The sequence below is a fragment of the Phodopus roborovskii genome, unplaced genomic scaffold (genome assembly GCF_943737965.1).
Source record: "Phodopus roborovskii unplaced genomic scaffold, PHOROB, whole genome shotgun sequence".
Taxonomy (NCBI): domain Eukaryota; kingdom Metazoa; phylum Chordata; class Mammalia; order Rodentia; family Cricetidae; genus Phodopus; species Phodopus roborovskii.
In genome coordinates, this window is record NW_026126407.1 from 45,168,503 (window position 1) to 45,174,502 (window position 6,000).

Genomic DNA, 6,000 nt, shown 5'->3' on the forward strand with positions numbered 1-6,000 from the left:
TCCCAGGGGCTGTACCTCCAAAGTTGTGTGTAATATATGGCCTATTTGCAAAATATTGCAAAAGAAATCTGGCAGATTGCTGGATGTCCAAGCCCTGGAGCTACACCACCACCACCGCCACCACACACACATACAAGCTGGGCTCTTTCCCTCCAAAGTGCACGATATGAAGTCTTGAGAAGGCTGAAACCTAATCCACCATGACTGACTTTTAGAATGAGGATCTGGGAGGCAATTAGACCTAGATAAGGCCAGGAAGGGAGACCCATTGATGCATGCAGTCCTTTTGTAAGGGAGACCAGAAGACACACGTGCCCTCTAGTGCTGTCTTGTGCCCTGTGATTGATGCCCCGTGCCACTAGGGACTCTGCCAGCAAGAAGGCCAAGCAAGACCAGATCCCAGCTGCCCCACCCCACCCCCACGCCCCAGGGCCGCATGCAGGCAGCTTGGATCAGACCTTCTGTGAGCCAACTTTCGAAGTAAGTCTGCAAGTCAGGTCAGGTCAGATCGGTGGTAAGGCACAGGCCCGCCCCCTGTGGCGCCCTCCCTGGGCCTGCCTGTGCCACACAAGGCAGCCCTGAGAGCTGACTCAACCTCCAAGGCAGCCCAAGTCAGATGTTTGCAAGACCCAGGACATAACCCTGTACTGTGGGTCTGCCCAGAGGGTGCTGTCTGGAGGAATCAGTTGTTGGACGCCAATGCTCTCAGTCACTGTTCTGTTGAGTGCAGGGTGTTAGACAGCCCTGTCGTGCCCCCTACCCCCCCACCCCCGCTCCCCGAGACTCAGACTTCTTTTCCCGACTCGGGTTCTCGTATTTCTCTCGAATCTACCCCACCTCCTTTGGCCAAACACAGCGGGCTGGGAGCTACAGGGCTATATGGGCGGCTGCTCCTCACCCTCTACCAAGCTGGGCGGAGAGCTGGAGGATTAAACCCCACTGCCTGGCCCCGGTGACAGGCTGTCTTGAAGCCCGCAGGAGGTTCGCAAATCAGCCGCCCCTCCGGAAGGCGCTTGCACGGGTGCCTGGCTCCCGCTTAGCCAGTAGCGCAGGCCTAACACAGAGTTTGCACCCGAGTCCTCTGACCCATCAAACCCGGCTTAGTCACACCGAGCCAAGAGCTCGCCATAGCAAGTTCTCATGGCACCGCTAAAATCTCTGTATGCACAAGCTCGGTGTACCGCGCTGCCCAAACAGCACATCTGCTCCCCATGTGGTGAAGCGACAAGCTGTGAGCAAGAATGTCTTGACAGTCCTCCTTTTCGCGTGTTCCTCTCGTGACAGAAGTCTCAAGCTTGTCATTTTTAATGATTCCCTGGCATTCCCTTGCTGGTTCCGCCCTGAGTGCAAGGCCAACTCTGTGGCTGCCCCCAGTGCTCAGAGACCTGTTATCATCTTGAAATTCCTAATGGAGCAAGGGATTTCACTCTTTCATATTGCAGTGGGTTCTCCCTGGTACCAAGTCCAGAGGATCCTGGCTTTAAGCATTATAAATGGAGCAGTGACAACAATCGAGAAAAGGATAAACAAAGATAACGCAGCAATAACAAAAGATTATATACTGTGTGGCAAGAGGGATCAAAACAGACTCCCTCAAATACTGTTGACAGAACAGTTAATTATTCAGCCTTTTGTAGTGCAACTCAACAATGTCTTTCCTGATTAAAAGCATTCATCCTCTTTAAATGATTCCACACTCAAGTTTTTAGTAAATAGATGTACTTCTCTGCTCATTCAAAGAAGTATGTATACGGTAACTCATTACCAGCATCGTTTTAAAAAAGCAATTGATTGTAAATGGCCTAAATGAATCTCAATAGGGACTCGTTTAATAACACAGATTACCTATGTCATGAAATCCTTTGTTAACCATTTAAGAAAGAATCTGATAGGAACTATCTCCAGATCTGTGGCAATGGGAAAGCCAGGTACAGAATAGAATGGTACATTTACATAAAAATGTGGGAGGGTCTCCATGCAGAGACAACACAGACCAACTCTGGAAGCCTGGGCACAGCTGGTACCCTGACTGTTCTATGGAAGAGAGTTGGGATTTTTCACTGTGGCAGTTGTTGGTTGTTTTTTGTTTTGTTTTGTTTGTTTGTTTGTTTGTTTTTTACTATAAGCCTATCATTTAATGGCTGAGCTACCTAATAGCTACTTTAATTTTTTTTTGGGGGGGGCTGGACATGGTGGCACAAGTCTTTAATCCCAGCACATGGGAGGAAGAGGCAGGTGGATCTCTGAGAGTTCAAGGCTATCCTGGTCTATGTAGTAAGTTCCAGGACAGCCAGGGCTAGATAGAGAGATCCTATCTCAAGAAAAACAAGAAGATTTATTATTTATTTATGTGCATCCAAGGAGTCCTGAAGAGGTGTCAGATCCTTGAGAGTTACAAGAGGTTGTGCACTACCAGACCTGGGTGCTGGAAACTGAACTGTCACCTGCAAGCCCAGCGAAGACTGTTAACCACCGGCTCATCTTTCCAGTCCAGTAGCCACCCTTTTCCCATGGTCTTACTTCCCAGAGTTTCAGTTACTTAGAACTGCCTATGGTTCAAAATTATTACATTGGGCAGGGGGGCTGGAGAAATGACTCAGTGGTTAAGAGCACTGGATGCTCTTCCAGAGATCCTGAGTTCAGTTTCCAGCACACACATGATACCCCACACATGTCTGTAACTCCAGTCCCAGGTCTTCTGATACATGCAGGCAACATACCAATGAACATTAAAAATAAATAAATAAATTATTTTTAAAAAAGGCTGAGCGGTGGTGGCACATGCCCTTAATCCCAGCACTCAGGAGGCAGAGGCAGGTGGATTTCTCTGAATTTCAGGCCAGCTTGGTCTACAGAGTGAGTTCCAGGACAGCTGGAGCTACACACAGAGAAGCCCTGTCTTGAAAAACCAGTATATAGTATATATTATATTAATATATTGTTAAATGGAAAATTCTACAAGTTTTTTCATAACTTTTTTTCTTTTTCTTTTCTTTCTTTCTTTCTTTTTTTTTTTTTTTTGTTTTGTTTTGTTTTGTTTTGTTTTGTTTGTTTGTTCCAGACAGGGTTTCTTTGTGTGACCTTGGCTGTCTTAGAACTCACACTCTACACTAGGCTGGCCTCACAGATACCCACCTGCCTCTGCCTCTTGAATGCTCGGTTCAGTTCTGGAGTATGTATCACCAGACAGTGGAGACTTCTGTACCTACACCCCCCTACACATTCCGATCTCGTCAACTCCAAACATTTAATACTTAAAGATGCAAGCTTAAAACAGAAAAACCATGCAAGCAGATATCAGGGAAAGCAAGGCTTCCAAACTGTATTACTGGAAGCTCAGGCTTCAAGTATGGAGTGAACAAGACTCAAAAGCCACTTGAACTGAGTTTTGGATTGCTGTGATGACAAGTTGACATTTCCCTCTGAGGTTGCCATAAGGTCACAAGGGGTGATTCTGGTTAAATTCAGAACTAAAGAAAAACCTCTTATTGAGTTCATGTGTTCTCTCTGTTTTGAAAACAAGAGCATAAAGTCACTGTCTCAACTCCCCCTGCAGTAGGCAGGAAACCCACAGACAAACCCAAGCATAATTACTGGTTAGCCATGTCTACTGTATGGTGTAGGATTTTCTGTTCCCTGGGCTTGGCTTTCTATTTCTAGTAATGTCCTTTGTTCTGACTTCCCTTTTTTTATTTTGCATTAGATTGATTTTCTTGTGCATGAGCTAAAATAATATTTAGGAATTTCAATGGATTTAGTTCCTTCCTTACCTTTCCTTTTCTCTGCCATACACCGCCCCCCCCCCACACACACACCTTACTCTCTTTCAGTCATCAAGACCAGGTGGCCTTGCCTCAGGGAAAGGTGTCACCATGTTACCACAAAAGGATGAGAAAAATCTCATGCATTTCAAAGCCCAAGCCCCAGGGATGAGAGGTAGGAGCAGCAGCTTTGAAGGAAGAGGTTCAGTCAGGCCAGAGGAGAAGGGAAGAAAGCTAGCTGGAAGCTAAGAAAGAACAGAAACCCAAAGCCCATGGAATATAGGAGGCCCAGGACAGAAATGACTGTGGTTAGGCCAAAGCACTTGAGACCAACTGTCAGAGCTCCCTGTACCATGTGTGACACAGGAACTGTGTGAAGTAACTGTCATGAGCCAAGGAAGAGTGTGAGGAATTGCTCAGAGGCTTGCGGTTGAGAATGAGGACCAGCCTACAGCATCCTTTGTGATCCAAGGCTGAGGTGAGACAGTAGTCATTACCAGCCATCCTAGACAGTGATGAGAACAAGTGTCTCAGGCTTAGAAATTAGATCAACCCTAGGAAGCCAGAGCTCAGTTGAGATAGTTACCATGCTAATCAGAGGAACAGACTTGTTCTGTAGAGAAATACAGATTTCATAAACCCGAGTGTTTCTACAGCAAAACCCTCAGTGGAATGGAATCGACCAGAGTGTAGAAGTAGATCAAAGAGCCTTACCCTTAAAGGGATCACTTCTGGAACTTTCTGCAAAAGGATGCCCCAAGACAGATTGTCCCCTTGGAAGGCACATCAGTGGGCTTTCTGCTGAGGATAGAATCTCCTCTATAGCTGAGACACAGCTAGAACAAATGTTTTCTGCATTAGCCAGAGGGATCTGGTCCTGCATAGTGTGAGGCTTCATGCTGCCAAAGAGACACCACCAGAAGGGGGCTCTTTGGACTTGCTGCCAGTGCCATCCTTAAGTATTTGAAGTAACAGGTGACTGATGCTCTAGCCTGGAAGCTTCTGCTAGCTGGGCTCCTGAGCTTTCTGTCACTGAAGGAGACTGCTTTTGTCATCTGCCCCGGGTTGTCCTATCAGTCTGACCGTTTCTTTACCTGTCTTTCAAATGAGCATAAGAATAATTTCTTCGTGGGGGATTGGCGCTGAACAGATGTTCGCAAAGCCCCCTTAGGATCGCCATGACAGGTCCCTCAGTAGGAATGAGATCGTGGTTATGTAATAATTTCTCCTTCTAGTTTTGATTAAAAAATGATACATGCGCATCTATGTGCACAAATGTGTCAGTGCTAATGGGGACATGCGCACTGGAACCGGCTGCATACATATGGAGAAGAAGGATGGTGTCCCCAGAGCAATATCTCAGAAAATCACATTTCACCAGGAAAACGGTCGGGAAGAATCGCCATTTTAAGAAGTTGGGATGTTTGCGACCTCTGGGTACCACACATTCCCACATTCTTGGTGACTGAGACCTGTGGCCAGGACAATCAGAGGTCTCTGAGCCTCATGGAACCCTTGAGCATTGCCATGCAGCAGTCTCTAGTGCCCTCTGCTGTAATTCGGAAAACAAATGCTTCTTTAGGGAGCGGTAAACGTTGCTGCAGGGGAGGAAAGAGAAATGGTTCTCTCTCCTCACAAGTTTCTACCTGGCTTGTTTCACTTACAGTCACATCTTCCTCTACAGCACAGCGGGGCGACTACAGCTTACAACTTACATATTTTTGTGAAGAACAAGAGGGAGAGGTTTTACGGCTCCCAGTAGTGCAAAGAGGGGATGGAAACACCAGAGACCAGCTCTACATGCTGTATGTGGGCATTAGATTATTTGTTGAATTATATACTGTGTAGGTGAAATTATTATATGTCAGTTTAAAATTGTCTCCACATGGACTTGCTCTTACCTTACTACTGCTTTCAGTTATGTGGGTCCATGGCTGTTTTTCTTGTCATCACAAGGATGGAGCCAAATAGGAAATGGATCAAATTCTAGCATCGAAAAGGTTGGAGTCTACAGGCAGCATTTAAGAAGGGTACCGGATTCATTTTACACAATCCCACGCCATTGTGTTCCAGGGTTTCCTTCTAAAATTTCATTTTAGAATGCTTGTATTTGATCCTACATGGGGCATCCTTAGCAGGCTTTGTCCCTCTGCCTGTGACTTTCTGTCACACCTAGGTATGGCTCAAAGATGGAGTGCTCATTTAGTCTGTAAGTGAAAAGGATATTTGCCCATTAATT